The sequence below is a fragment of the Bradysia coprophila genome, assembly GCF_014529535.1.
Source record: "Bradysia coprophila strain Holo2 chromosome IV unlocalized genomic scaffold, BU_Bcop_v1 contig_81, whole genome shotgun sequence".
NCBI lineage: Eukaryota > Metazoa > Arthropoda > Insecta > Diptera > Sciaridae > Bradysia > Bradysia coprophila.
This window is the reverse complement of record NW_023503375.1, coordinates 4,046,906-4,063,641: the sequence shown is the minus strand read 5'-3', so window position 1 is coordinate 4,063,641 and position 16,736 is coordinate 4,046,906. Positions and strand designations below refer to the sequence as shown.

At 36.1% G+C, this 16,736-nt stretch overlaps 1 protein-coding gene across 2 annotated transcripts in view; it reads left to right on the top strand.

Moving 5' to 3' along the window:
* Positions 1–232: 232 nt before the first annotated feature.
* LOC119072519 (mitochondrial uncoupling protein 2-like) overlaps positions 233–16,736 on the top strand; it is a 31,270-nt gene continuing 14,766 nt past the window's right edge. Inside the window, exon 1 of one of the 2 annotated variants that reach the window (XM_037177764.1) lies at positions 233–371. The gene's annotated coding sequence lies outside the window, so the exon portion shown is untranslated. Of the gene's footprint in view, positions 372–4,157; positions 4,538–16,736 lie in introns of those variants that run through there. The other variant, XM_037177765.1, reaches the window with a different exon arrangement.

Sequence of the window (16,736 nt, the reverse complement as noted above, 5' to 3'; positions counted from 1 at the left end):
CAACACAACACAAACGAGATTTATTTTTCCTTTGCACCACTCTGTCTCGCTGATACGCTAAGAAAATAAACACACTGGGGTGTTGAAAAACGTCTTGGATTATCTGTCTGTTTATTTCCGAACTTATCTCCTCGTTTATGGTATTGTTTTTTCGATCGAAACATATTTTTCACAACAACAAAATTATCACGAAAAAAAAAGAGTATAAGCTGCTTGACTGAATTGGCGAGTTGCTAGTTAAGATTTGACCGCGGTCGAGCGCATTGTGTCTCCTAAAAATATTTGATGTGTCGTTAGTTGATTCGTTGAAGAAGAAGTGTTTTACTTGTAATTGGCAAAAGGTGTTGTCGGGACATTCCAAAGGCTAACTGGTAAATTTTTGTTTTTATTTTTTTTATCGATTTAATTAAAAGTGAATTGACTGATTTACATGTTATATATAAATAAATGAACATTTTAGTCGCTTTGTTGAACTATGATATAGAGCAAAGCAGTGCGTAATATTCAATTTAAATTTATAAAATTGCTGACTTACAGTTCGTAATATTATTTCAAAGTAAAGTTTTCTGACAAAACAGGGAATTTTATAGTGTCTGCCTGACGAAGATTTTATTTTTTGAAAGTGTTTTTTTGAATATTTTGAGGTGTTCGTTCGTTCGTTAATATTGATAAAAATCTGGATTTTTTTTTCCATCTTCGAAAGAATGTTAAGTCGACAAAAATATAAGGATATTGTCAAAGATATTGCTGGCGTACTAACTTATCATTTCTTCATTCCTCTGGATATTGCACAATTTATGACAACAATGCAATGAATTCCTGTTATGTATCTGTATTACATTTACAAAGTTGAAATTTCGAAGGAAATTTTGGAGGAAATTTTTTGACGGAATTGAGAAAAATTGCAATTTTGAACGAATTCTTGCATAGTGATGTTCTTGCCTCAGCGCTATGACTAGACTCTTCAATTATCCTAATTTTTTTGTGTTCCTTCTTCAATTATTTACTGGTGGAAGATGAACATTTTCATTTTTTTTAGCTTTTCTTTCTTAATTTCCCACACTGTACACTCCGTCAACTATGCTGACAATATTTCTAGATATGGTCAACATCATTAGGCTGTTAGAAAAATAACCGAACAGTGTATCAAACACTCTAACAGTGTATTTTGACACTCTAAAACATTTGTTCCAAAATATAGTACTCTATTGGGCATCAGTTTCCCGAAGAACTTTTGCTTGATGTGCGTTGGCAGCACGTACATAAGTCTTATCTAGGAAAACTAGCATTGAATACCATACGTTCGGTATTATTCACCCTGCAATTCTGGCTTAACGGACAAACAGGATTCTTATCCGTTTTATGTACAAATAATATCCGTTAGCAACTATACGGATTATTACCGAAACTTTGTGATGTGCAACAGTGCTAAATTTAAGAAAACAATAAATTGGCGATAAAATCTAGGACGATAAGATATAAGCTCGTCAAGTGCCGGCAACAACAAAAAATCTGTAGTTTCGTAATTGACCGAACTTTACAAGCGTTTCGAAGTAAATACATTGAACTTATTAGGTATGATTTCCACTCACCAAAAAGTGTTCGGTGAGATAGCAATCTGTCAAATAAACGAAGCAAAAATTGAAAAAATTGAATTTTGTGTCTCACACGGAGTACTTTTTTGTTAAGTGGAAATCAAGCATTAAAACAGAACTTACTATCGCTCCGAATATAGCACTACAGTATACTGAATGTATACACTGTCTGTCTCACCTGTTTAAAAAATATTCTAAATTTATTGAGACAAAATTTTTCAGCCAATCAATTAGAGAAATAGACTCCGCTCCACCAGTGCAACATATTTAATCTAAGAATTAAGTTTAATTCAATATTTTTAATACACTTTATTCTGACGGTCGCCAGCAATTTTTTTCAAATCATCTGGACAACATCGTGTGTGCCACGAGAGCACTAACATCTCTACAAATATATTTCTAGAAAAAACCTCATCTCATTAATATAATATTGATCTACATTTAAGACGATTATACATGTTTACTATAACAAATATAATGACTGTGGTAGCAAAGTAAATAGTAGAATAATTGCTCTGCTCACCAGCATTACAATTATTTTGGCAAACAAAACACACCTCCAAAATAGAAAGACTAACAAGAAAATAACAATTTTTTTTCTTGCAACGACAAAGAAGCTGTTTATAGATCTCTGTTCACTTTGTCTCGCCTGTGGATGACCTTCATATTGAATCATTGTTGATGTTGAGACCTAACTTTGTTGCGTTTATAATTCGAAAATTAAAGTAAATTTTTGCGATTATTCAAATGTGATTTTTCATTTTATGAAGGAAAAAAAAGCCAATTTCGCATATCATTAACATTCGAAATACATTTGAGAATGGTGTATAATCGCTGTGACATAATGGCTTTAGTTAATCGCTTGAACATAATGACTTCTTTTAATGTTACGATAATTTACTGAGAATATCATTTACCTATCTCTTATAATTGAGAAAAAATAAACAGGCAAAGCAGATATAATGTAGATCATTCTTGTTGAAAGATTATTTGAAAAGTTTTTTTTTTTAATTTACACAAAGACAAGCGATAGATAATTAGGCGATACATTTTCTGAACTGAGCGACAGACTTAGGTGAAAAAAATGCCAAGCAAAAAAGATCATCCGTTTTTAATGATGACTATGATGAGAGGAACACAGGAAGAAATTGTCATTTTAAACTAAGTGAATTGTCAATTCATTGGATTTCGATTGTTTTTTGTGTTTTAGTACAACAACGAATTTGATTTTTTTTTTCTTATTTATACAATCAAAACTTTTCATATGCGCGTGCGTGTAGCAACTGCAACCGTATAAACAAGTATAAATAGTTTAGATTGTATGCGTGGATCTGGATCAGCTGAAAAACAGTTGAAGCAAATTCATGCTGAAATTTCACTGCCTCTGACTGTGGTTAGAGATAATGGTTCTGTGCACAGCTACGAAGTAAGGAAACACAAGGGGCCTTGCGAATAGTATGATTTTTGGGACTCCCTGCTGTTACGCATACTATATTCATACATTAAGATGTATGACGGCACGGTTTTGTCTAAACCCAATGCTCTCTCGAGAGCTAATTCCCGTTCCCCATAAAAAGGGTGACACTATCTGAATCTTTTGAATGGCCTAATGAAACTGTAACTTTATTCCCGAAATGTATATTGTGCAAATCTCTCTTAGGCCGAAAACACACGGTCGATTTTGCGTTGATGCATTTGACAATTATGTTAACCATTGTTTTGTGGTGAATATCTGATTCCAATGGAAAACGCAGCATAATTGTCGAATGCATCAACGCAAAATTGCTCGTTGTGTTTTTGGCCTTCACTCATTAGAAAATATGCAAAAGTTTATGCGTTTGAGTTTTTCTATTTGTATTTGTTACGCCACGACAGAGTAAAGTTAACCAGGCAGGAGTGCATGTTTGACATGGGACCTGAATAATCTAGCAGCCCAACGCACTTCAAGCAAAAGTGCTATTAATGACAGCTGCCAAATAGAGTACTATTTTGTATGAAATTTTATCCCCACTCTCTTTACAGTGTAAAATTTTGTATGGAGCACTGTCAAGTTTCAGTACCCTATTTAGAGTACCACTTTTGCTTGAAGTGCGTTGAGTAGCCCTATGTTTTTTGCGAATTAAATTTTTCAACTTATGTCAGTGTTCATTTGAGTTCATTTTCATACAATGTATTAGGTCCCTTATTTGACGTTTCGAAAATGAACCGCTCCTGCCTGGTTTATTTTACTCTGCCGTGGTTACGCCCAATGACATAATAGTTTATGTCATTGTCTACGCCAAACATGAGTATTACGTAAATATGGAATGACATCCATCAAAACTATTAACTGATCTAGTAACTTTCGCATTCAACCTCTCACACACATTTTAACCTGTCACATACGGCTATATTCATCTGTTATCGATAACAACGACAAAAATAATGACAATCCCTGGGTAATATGGTTCTTTATATAGTAAAATGTATGTTTAAAACATTGAAGTACAAGATTTGAAAAACACTTTGATCGACTGTTGCAGGTTGTTGGACGATTCTCTTTCTAGAAAAGAAAACTACAAATTCGAAAGATACTTAACCGAAACTCCTCTCATCCAAAACCATTTAATGATCGGCCGAGTTACAATACATCGTTGTCTATGAACTCTCTATTACGGCTCACAAAGGCAATCAACTTTTTTTCTTTTTTTTTACAATATTTTGTTGGGTCGTCGGAACAGTTATTGAGTTAAATTCAATGCAAAATTCAGTTTAGTATTCGCACAACTGTTGAAACATCAACACGTACCAGTTCAAAAAGACAAAATTGATTTTTTTCAACAAGTTTTTTCTTTTTAAAAAAACATTTTTAGAAAGAGAAGAAGTTGTTCGAGAGTTTATTACTAAAATTTGTTTAATGGAACTAGTAGAGTTAGTGTCCAGAAATTTTGCCGTCTATAAAAGTAAGTTTTTAGATTTTTAACAATAATTTGAACAGTCCAGTGTGATGTCAATTAATAATTTATAATTTCAATGCTACGACTTCTACAACTGTGAATTGTGACTTACTTTCGTATCAATAATTAACTCGACTCAACTAGTTTTATAATAAAATATTGTCTACATGCAGCGTTGCCATTGAACGGGTGCAATGATTTATTTATTGTTCAATACGAATCAATTTATCATCAATGTGCAATCGATCGTTTCAGTTATTTAAAATCTTCAATTTTATATTTAATCCAAACAAATGCATCGTGCGGCTGCACACGCTTTTAAATCGCTTTGTAAATGAACTTTGTCTCTCGGACCATGCATATATTATGTATTATAACTATGCGAAGCGTTATGCACTTATAATTCGATATATCGACCTTGTTAGACCTTAAATCAAGTTAAAATGTGAATTATGAAAAATCAAATTCTGCTTGAAGTGTGTCAAAAACTTGCTTACTCATATCAGCTGTCGTGACGTTCGTTGTGATGATTTCTTATAAGTCTTATTCTCCTATATCAAAAATTACACGCATGGGAGTAACAAACTTACTGATGTAGAGGACATGTAGTCTTCACAGGCAAAGTTGTGGGTGATTTTCGCGCCAGTGGGGACGATTTCTGTACGGTTTCTTCAGTGTTACGAAGATGCCGTACCATTACGAATTAGTGTACCCAACAACATGAGTCAAAATGTTTATCTCTGATTTGATAAGAAATGTTTCGTTAAAAGATATCGATCTGTAGAGATGTCATTTTGAATGTGTTGAAGCCGGCCAAGCGAAGGTCATTCATACGGAAGTACGAACGCACTTCCTCAGCAACATTTTTATTAAAAAAAAATTAAAAATGAAGTTTGCCAGTCGAACCAAGATTGTTGATTGGATTTGTTTTAAACGAACAGCCAGTTCGGATGTAACCAACGCACTTCAAGCAAAAGTGCTTCGGGTGACAGCTGCCAATTTTCCAGATTTTTTTAAAGTGCCAAACATTTCTTGATACACTGTCCCATTTCAGTACTCTATTTCGAGTACCACGCATGCTTGAAGTGCGTTGATGTAACGTTTTAAAATTATGAGGCACCACTCAGCATCCTATTTGATCTAGAGCTAAACAACAGAAAGTTTTCACTTTCTTCACAGTACAAAATACCTGTATTTCCTCCCAAAATTTGTATTTTCAAATATTTAAATGTGCAACATCAACAAAATCGACTTTCAGCGTCCTTGCTAACTCCGTCACCCATGTACACATTTGTACAATTTTTCACAAAGAAACACAACGGAACTGAGGAAAATTCCAGACAGCCATAAATAGTAAATGCCATGGTTGCTCTCGAAATTAATTGGCGGTTTTTCTACCGTTGTCAGCATTCGAAACAAATTCACCAATTTCAAAATGTGCATAGACCATTTCTTAAAGGCTGAGATAAATCCATGCTCAACCATTTGTTGCAGGATTCGATTAACATCATTTTCCAATGCCAAATCGTCTGCAATTCTGTATGAAAAATAGCCGCAATCTAAATAATAAAAAATCGATTGAATTGATAACCACCCTCGGCATGAACGATATTTGCTTTGATCTAACCACCCCACCCCAAAGTTAATATCACGGCCGCCACAGTTGCATGTCTGCAATATTTGCTACCACACAATTTTGTGTTTTAGGACTAAACTTTTGGGCGTGGGGATTAGACTTACGTAGATTCTCTCGCATTTGATAGAAGTCGTTGCGGTGCTTATTGTTCAAACTCTGAGAATCCCACGTTAACTTCAATAAACCCAACAAATTCTCATTTATTGCCAATGCAACAGTGCTATTTCGTGTGACTAATTGATTTATTATATTAGTGTAATTCACAACAACCACTTTTGCCCAAATATCGTCTCTGCAAATTAATATTTATTTGATGTTAGCCCAAGCATTTCATTGATTTCAATTCAATTCAAGAGTAACCTCAAGTTCTCCATCCAGTGACCCATGTTGTTTAGCGCAAATAGTTTGTATTCCGATGCAGCTAGATCGTTTACCGTTTGAATCGGCTTACTTGACGGATTATTGACCATGTTCGTGAAGATTAGGCCAGATAACATAACGGTTGTAGTAACCGATAAGGCCAACAGAAAGGCGTACAAAACTCGTTCTGTTTCCGTTTTCGGCTTCAGTGAGGTTTGGTTCAGATACACCACAAATGTTGAGTAGAAAATATTTGGCCATTGAGTGCATGGTGATTTAGAAATTAGAATTCGTGCAGCGGTAAACAGTAGCACGGTACAGAAAAAAGCAATCGATTCAACACTGTTGTAAAACGTACTCCGAAGAAACGACAGTGCAGCAGGTGCCTTTGGAAGAATGACTGAAATGCACGACAATTCAGTAGGCATAAGTGCTCTCATAGTGCTGTTTTCGTTCAATGCCCCAATGTTCATATTTATATCTGGTCGACCTTTACTGCAATTGAATTTAAAAGAAATTCCTGACCCAGATGAACTTAAGAATAAATGACACTAACCACTCAGCCCGTTCGAAAAACAAATATTTGATCATTCGTGAATCAAAAACCAAGTGAAAGAATCTGCGCGCTTCTTTCGCGCCAAATTTCAACCGCCGTAGCACCTTAAAAGCTTCATCCTCGTTCATTTTATCACCTTTATTGCAATATCCAGTTTTCATCTTTTTCACTATGTCCTCGTTGCAATACCTCGGAGTTGCATTGAATTTTGTCAGTATCTCAGCCGCCACCATTGAATTGAGACCGGAGAAAATAAACCGGCCCGAAAAACACGGAGTAAAGCCATTCGGTGGTAAATTGTGTGCATCAATCTGAATTTCTAATAAATTCAAATTTATTGGTTGGTATAGAAGGTCCGTTAGAGATGGATTTGATTGATCAAATTCTTGAGGCCAGTGCCAGCAAGTGATAATATCTATACGACGTTGGCATAGCATAGTATTTCGATGAAGCCTTTCATTTTCCTCAGAAACATTAAGGGAACGTGGTGGTTCGTGGTCACTGAATAAAATTACATTTTGAATTCTGTAATTGTTGGAGGTCCTCAAAATATTGTTCCGAATTAGATGCATCGAATCCAAAGCACCATCGACGCAAAATATATGCAGAGAATTGATCTCAATTGAACGCTGATCACTATGTTCGTGTTCCAAGCTCTTAGATATCCATTGACTGTTAAGTGCAGCCATTGCTTGGTAGGTAGCAATGGTTTCATCTGTAGAATTGTCGTAAATGACAATGGGATGCGGATACTTTCTGTAAAGTTCTTGAAACAAACTGATTATTGAAGCATTATATAGCATCCGTTGAATCAACTGCATTATGATAGGTTTCGATCACAACCGAATTTATTGTCAAAATTTACTTCGACTTCCTGAAGCACACAGAGTAGCTTTTAAACAAATATTTATAGTTCCCCAAATCAAAGTGAGAATGTAATTACAGATTACGTTGAGTATCAGTTCGAAATGAACAGCCTAATGAGTTTCCTGTAAATTATTGAATTGTTTTACCAATGGCATGTATGTTTGTTCATTAATGAGCTAATGCGCATAGGGGTGAGTCAACAACACGAGTTAATTTTTATCTCTGATTGTGATAAGAAATGTTACGTCAAAAGATATCGATCCGTAGAGATGTCGTTTTGAATGTTAGTATCAGTTCGAAATGATCAACCTAATGAGTTTTCTGTAAATTATTACCATATTTTACATGACACCAATAAAAATTTGGAACCTCGGACGTAATTGACCAATACCAATGGCATGTTTGTTCGTTTATTAATGAGTATGGCGCACAGGGGCTGTTAATCTTTTCATCACATACGCGCGATGTTCGGATGTCAAAATTACTTAACTAGAAGTTTAAGAGGGCCGACTACTTACTAAAGAGCCATCTGTTCTTGGCTTTACGGAATCACTCACCTTTGTATGAAAATAAACCACATTTTGTGTAGTCATTATTTCGATCAATTCACATTGGAGCACTTATTTTATAAATTAATATGGAACTTGTCACTTGGATTACACACTTGTCCCTATCAGTCTTGGCAAGCCTCGACTTCTTCGTGACAAGTGTGTAATATATATTATCACATACGCGCGGTGTTCGGATGTCAAAATTACTTTTGACATCCGAACACCGCGCGAATGTGATAATATATATTTATTACACACTGAACCGAACAAAAGGACGTGCGAACAGAGACCGTAACATAAATAATTAAATAATTTCAATACTCTCTCTCGCAAACAACCTAGTTTTATTAACGTGGTGAAAGTGTGCAAGTAGCCTTTCGAATTTACATGTAAATTACAGTGTAGTCAGTCAAAATGTAAAGTGTAGAGTAGTGTTTGTAGAATACAAAGGAATAAGGTGTGAATTTGACATAGAGAGCTGAGAGTTTGTTTACTAGATAGAGTATTGGTAAGTTGCATTCGAACGAACAATGTCACAGCACTGCTCCTTGCATGCATCATCGGCTTCCGAATATTTTCTATTTTTATGCTAGAGGTGGTGCTGTGACAATGTTCGTCGAACCTTCGTTACTCAAGTCTTCCGGAATAGATACTTCCACTTTCTATAAAAGTCATAACGTATGAGAACCGAAAATTTCAATCCAATTCATGCCACATTCCACATGCTATGTATACTTTAACATACATTCGATTGGTAGTATTGCTGTGCACATGTGGTAAATAACGAATGAGGAATTAACGGAATTAATTAGAATTACAGATTTTGATTGAATCGATTGTTTGCGTTTGATTCCGAATATAAGCTGACTTGAACGATAAATTGATAAATCTGAGGGAGGAAGTATCAAGGTTCCATCCCCAGTGAAAATGTCGGTCTCACGAGACCATGAAATACGTATTCTCAACGGTCTAATTCCAGTCTCAAAATTGCTGGAATTCTCAATTAGGTCTCAAAATATTTTTGTTTTTGCTAAAATCATTTCGGATGAACAAATGAGAATACCGTAGACCAAACGAGTAGTCTCTTTTCGAATATTATTTCGCCAGACTGTGCGAGACTGGATGAGTCGTCTCGTTGCAGTAATATACTCAGATCGCTTGAGACGAAACAAGTAGTCTCTTTGCTAACATTTATTGGTGAACTGTGCGAGACTGGATGAGTGGTCTCGTTGCAGTTATATGTCCAGATCGCTTGAGACGGAACAAGTAGTCTCTTTGCTAACATTTATTGGTGAACTGTGCGAAACTGGATGAGTGGTCTCGTTTGAAGAAAATATTTTCTTCGATATCCGAGACCGGTTGAGTGGTCTTGTTTGAAGAAAATATTTTCTTTGATATCTGAGACCGGTTGAGTGGTCTTGTTTGAAGAAAATATTTTCTTTGATATCTGAGACCGGTTGAGTGGTCTTGTTTGAAGAAAATATTTTCTTTGATATCTGAGACCGAGTGAGTGGTCTTTTTGGAAGAAAATATTTTCTTCAATTACTGAGACCGGTTGAGTGGTCTCATTTGAAGAAAATATTTTCTTTGATATCTGAGACCGAGTGAGTGGTCTTTTTGGAAGAAAATATTTTCTTTGATATCTGAGACCGGTTGAGTGGTCTCATTTGAAGAAAATATTTTCTTTGATATCTGAGACCGGTTGAGTGGTCTCATTTGAAGAAAATATTTTCTTTGATATCTGAGACCGGTTGAGTGGTCTTGTTTGAAGAAAATATTTTCTTTGATATCTGAGACCGAGTGAGTGGTCTTTTTGGAAGAAAATATTTTCTTCAATTACTGAGACCGAGTGAGTGATCTTTTTGGAAGAAAATATTTTCTTCAATTACTGAGACCGGTTGAGTGGTCTCATTTGAAGAAAATATTTTCTTTGATATCTGAGACCGGTTGAGTGGTCTCATTTGAAGAAAATATTTTCTTTGATATCTGAGACCGGTTGAGTGGTCTCATTTGAAGAAAATATTTTCTTTGATATCTGAGACCGGTTGAGTGGTCTCATTTGAAGAAATAATTTTTCCGATTTCTGAGACCGGTTGAGTGTTCTCATTTGAAGAAAATATTTTTCAATTCTTTGAGACCGGTCGAGTGGTCTCTTTTGAAGAAAATATTTTTTCAATTCTTTGAGACCGGTCGAGTGGTCTCTTTTGAAGAAAATATTTTTTCAATTCTTTGAGACCGGTCGAGTGGTCTCTTTCGAAGAAAATATTTTTTCAATTCTTTGAGACCGGTCGAGTGGTCTCTTTCGAAGAAAATATTTTTTCAATTCTTTGAGACCGGTCGAGTGGTCTCTTTCGAAGAAAATGCTAATTTTAAAAATAAATGCAACCGAATAGTTGAAGTTTTGCGTTCTTTTGGTTCGTTCTGCAGATCCAGTGAGACAACTGTTTTAAATTAAATCAAACGTTTTATTAACAAAGGAAATTGAATTGGTCAAAACAACGAAAAAAGTATGAAAACGACGCTTTTTGCGTCAACAAAATGAAAACAGATAAATGCGAATGTACACTAAAGGTACGAAAATGACGTTTTTTGCGTCAAAAAAGATTCATGCAAATGTACACCAAAGGTAAGAGACAAAGAGGTAACAATTTCTATTCAGGATCTTTGTCGCTCGTTTCTGATGATATTGAAGCAGATGTTTCTTCTGCTGAACCCATTCGAAACAGCAGCACCTCGGACAAGTCAATGTCTTCCTCAACAGCTTTCAACCGGTCTCAGATATCGAAGAAAATATTTTCTTCAAATGAGACCACTGAACCGGTCTCAGTAATTGAAGATAATATTTTCTTCAAATGAGACCACTGAACCGGTCTCAGAAATCGAAAAAATTATTTCTTCAAATGAGACCACTAAACCGGTCTCAGAAATCGAAAAAATATTTTCTTCAAATGAGACCACTCAACCGGTCTCAGATATCAAAGAAAATATTTTCTTCAAATGAGACCACTGAACCGGTCTCAGTAATCGAAGATAATATTTTCTTCAAATGAGACCACTCAACCGGTCTCAGATATCAAAGAAAATATTTTCTTCAAATGAGACCACTCAACCGGTCTCAGATATCAAAGAAAATATTTTCTTCAAATGAGACCACTGAACCGGTCTCAGTAATCGAGGATAATATTTTCTTCAAATGAGACCACTGAACCGGTCTCAGAAATCGAAAAAATTATTTCTTCAAATGAGACCACTCTACCGGTCTCAGAAATCGAAAAAATGATTTCTTCAAATGAGATCACTCTACCGGTCTCAGAAATCGAAAAAATGATTTCTTCAAATGAGACCACTCTACCGGTCTCAGAAATCGAAAAAATGATTTCTTCAAATGAGACCACTCTACCGGTCTCAGATATCAAAGAAAATATTTTCTTCAAATGAGACCACTCAACCGGTCTCAGATATCAAAGAAAATATTTTCTTCAAATGAGACCACTCAACCGGTCTCAGTAATTGAAGAAAATATTTTCTTCCAAAAAGACCACTCACTCGGTCTCAGATATCGAAGAAAATATTTTCTTCAAATGAGACCACTGAACCGGTCTCAGTAATTGAAGAAATTATTTTCTTCAAAAAAGACCACTCACTCGGTCTCAAGCCGCCTGCCAATGAGACTGCTCATCCGACCTCGGAAATTGTAACAACGGTTCAAAATTAGAACTCCAAATAGATATATCTGATTTAGCAGCACGTGAACGTCGACGGCCGTCCAAATTGAAAGTTAAGCATCATTCGTCGCGGTTAGTACTTGGATGGGTGACCGGAAAAAACATTACAAATAAAAAAAGGTAAAATAAAAAAATTCAAATATTACTAACGATTCTACAATTTCAGTCAGTTTGGTCTAGCGAATTATAAAAAAAGTAAAGGGTAGTGGCCATCTGTGAACTCAGCATAGAAGTACAAAAAAAATCTTCCGATAAATAACGAACGAAGAAAAAAGTTCTAAAAAGAAATCAAATATGAAAAGTCTCAAACGGTCTAGAAAAAACTGAAAAAAGAGAAGTCTCAAACGGTCTAGAAAAAACTCAAAAATTAGAAGTCTGAAAAAGTTTTTTTTTTTTTTATGACACTCATTTATCCTCATCCAGTCTCACAAGGTCTAACAAATCCAAAATGAGACCACTCATCCATTCTCACAACGTCTAACAAACCCAAAAGGAGACCACTCATCCAGTCTCACAAGGTCTAACAAATCCAAAATGAGACCACTCATCCAGTCTCACAAGGTCTAACAAATCCAAAATGAGACCTCTCAGTCAGTCTCACTACGTCTAGCAAATCCGAAACCAGACCACTCATCCAGTCTCACTACGTCTAGCAAATCCGAAACCAGACCACTCATCCAGTCTCACTACGTCTAGCAAATCCGAAACCAGACCACTCATCCAGTCTCACTACGTCTAGCAAATCCGAAACCAGACCACTCATCCAGTCTCACTACGTCTAGCAAATCCGAGACCAGACCACTCATCCAGTCTCACTACGTCTAGCAAATCCGAAAGCAGACCACTCAGTCAGTCTCACTACGTCTAGCAAATCCGAAAGCAGACCACTCAGTCAGTCTCACTACGTCTAGGAAATCCGAAACCAGACCACTCAGTCAGACTAGAACATCCTCAAATGAGTCTAAAGAGAGACGTCTCATGAATTTTGGATGAACTCCGATGAACTATTTCGATAAATTCTCGGTCTCAAATATTCTCAAAGGCTCGAAATACGTAGTCTCACGGCCATACAAAAGTTTCGGTCTCAAAAAGGGTCTCAAATACGTTTTTTTTTTCACCGGGGATTATAAGGACTTTAAGAAATATAGAAATTCGACGAGTAGATCATGCAGATAGATGAATATCTTTCGAGTGATTTAGGCCGAGGTAGTCTAACACATCGTGCTAATAGTACAAAATTCTGTTTTTGCCTTTTAATAACTTGTATTTTCAAATATTCAAACGTGCAGCATTTATGTAATTTGAATCAATAAAATCGAACTTCAGTATCCTTGCTGACTTTTTCACCCATGCGTAAATTTGTACAATTTTTCACAAAGAAATACAACCGAACTGAACAAAACGCCACAGAACCATAAATAGTAGATGCCGTAGTTACTTTCGAAACTAATTGGTGGGCTCGCTTCCTGTGTGAACTTTCGAAATAAATTCATTAATTTCAAAATATGCATAGACCATTTCTTATAGGCTGAGATAAATCCATGTTCAACCATCTGTTGAAGTATTCGATTAATTTCATTTTCCAGTGGAAAGTCGTTTGCAATTCTGTACGCAAAGTATCCACAATCTAAATAATAAAAATCGATTGAAATGGTAACGATACTCCAAAGATAACCTTTTACAGACGGAACCGTCTTAATCAGTCGGGTCTACTACCCCTTTGATCGAAACAATTTCAAAAGATTGATACAAAATGCTGTATTGTTATCATCCATTTTGTTTAATAGAAGACCACGTTACTGAGATGACTTAACCACCCGTAAAAGGTTAACATCAATATCTGTAATGTGTTCTACCAGACGATCTTGCTTATAGATGGGCACTTACGTAGTTTCTCACGCATTTGATAGAAATCACTGCGCAGCTTATAATCCCTATTCGGAGAATCATATGTTGCCTTCACTATATTCAATAAATTTTCATTTATTGCCAGTGCTGTAGTTTTGTTCAGTGTGACTAATTGATTCATTATTACAGCACTGTCTACACTAGTCACCCTCAGGCGAATATCTTCTCTGCAAAGATTTGTTTTTGTTAGCCCCGTAGTTTTTGCGTTCTTTCGAAAGCAACCTCAAGTTATCCGTCCAATTACCGGCGTTGTCCAGCGCAAATATTTTATAATTCGATGCAGCTAGATCGTTTACCGTTCTAATCGGCTTACTTGACGGATTATTGACCATGTTAGTAAAAATCAGACCAGATAACATAACGGTTGTAGTGACCGACAAGGCCAACAAAAATCCGTACAAAATTCGTTCCGCCTCTGTTCTCGGCTTCAACGAGGTTTGGTTCAGATACACCACAAATGTGGAGTAGAAAATATTAGGCCATTGAGGGAATGGTGGCTTAGAAATTAGAATTCGTGCAGCGGTAAACAGTAGCACGGTACAGAAAAAAGCAATCGATTCAACACTGTTGTAAAACGTACTCCGAAGGAACGACGTTGCAGCAGGCGCCGTTGGAACTGTAACTGAAATGCATGAGAATTCGGTGGGCATAAGTGCTGTCATAGTGCTGTTTTCGTTCAAAGCCCCAATGTTCATATTTATATCTGGTGGACCTTTACTGCAATTGAATTTTAAAGAAATTCTTGACCAAGATGAACTTAAGAATTAATGACACTAACCACTCAGCCCGTTCGAAAAACAAATATTTGATCATACGTGAGTCGAAAACAAAGCGAAATAAACTGAATTGGTGTTTCTGTTCATATTTCATGCGTCGTACGAGCTCCATAGCTTCATCCTCGTTCATTTTTTCACTTTTGTTGCAAAATCCAGTTTTCATCTGTTTCACGATTTGCTCGTTACAATATCTCGGAGTTGCATTTAATTTAGACAGTATTTCTGCCGCCACCATTGAGTTCAGACCGGTGAAAATAAACCGGCCCGACAAACATTCAGTAAAACCATTCGGTGGTGAGAAGTGTGCTCTAATCTGAATTTCTAACAAATTTAGATTTATTGGTTGGTATAGAAGGTCCGTTAGGGTCGGATTAATTCGATAACTTTGTTGAGCCCAGTACCAACAAGTTATAATTTGTTCACGCCATTGGCACAGCATAGTATTTCGATAGAGTCTTTCATTTTCTGAAAAAATATTAACTGGACGAGGTAGTTCGTGGTCACTACATAAAATTACATTTTGGATTCTGTAATTGTTGGAGGTCCTCAAAATGTTGTTCCGAATTAGATGCATCGAATCTACGACACCATCAATACAAAATACATGCAGGGAATTGACCTCCATTGAACGCTGATCACTGTTACTATGATCGTGATCTAAGCTCTTAGATATCCATTGACTGTTAAGTGCAGTCATTACTTGGTAGACAGCAATGGTTTCATATGTGGAATTGTTGTAAATGACAATGGGATGCGGATACTTTCTGCAAAGTTCTTGAAATAAACTGACCATTGAAGCATTATATAACAACTGTCTAATCAACCGCATTATTTTTATCGCAACCGAATTTATTGTCAAATATTACTTCGACTACCTGAACCACACTGAGCAGCTTTACAAACAAATATTTATAATTCCACAAATCAAGGTGACAATGTAATTACGTTGACTACGTTGAGTTCCAGTTCAAAATGAACAGCCTAATGGTTTTCCTGTAAATTATTGGTGTATGTTACATGCTTGGTCAAGTAAGTGAATCATGATTGCACGAGTTCAAATGTGTGCGAGAGTTTTATCTGAGTGTGAATGTTCGTGAAGAAAGTGTAGCCAAGCGGAAAGAGCGAAATGATTTCACAACCCTTCGGGTCGGGCTATAACGTTCCCACTCGTCGTAATAAAAATCTGGATCCGCAGACGTAATGTACCATTACGAACACTACTAAATGTGATGGTAATAGTAATTCACTTTTAACCAAAAGAGAAGTTTCCAGCACGAGTCCAAGGCGAGTTCCGGAATCATATTCGCTAAGAAAGCCCTTCTGGCATAAGTTAGGAACAACGTTTTCCCTAAACGACATCGGAAATACGCGACAAAGTTGCGATATTTCAACACTAGTTATATTAGGAAAAGTTCTTTACAATCACAGTCAGAACGGTGACGTTATGTGTTTGCTACCGAAGGAGGTATCACACACAACAATAACAACTTACCGGACGTTTGATATGATAAAATGTTATTCTAATGTAGTGGCATGCTTGTTGATTAATGTTCAAATGCGCATCGGGGCTTTCAATCTTTTACATACTTAACTGTACAGAAGGACGTGTAAAAAGACCACACGGCCGAGTTTTAACGGAACGAACATTCGTTACTTACACCTGTCATCGCTAAGTATTTACAATTTTAATACGAGGGGCACCCTAAAAGTTTCGGGAATCGGGTATTTCCGGCGCATAAAAGTATTTAATTTGAACATATTCGTAAATTTCAACATTTTTTAAGTAAAATGACGTCTTAACATCGTAAAAAAAAGATTTTGATATG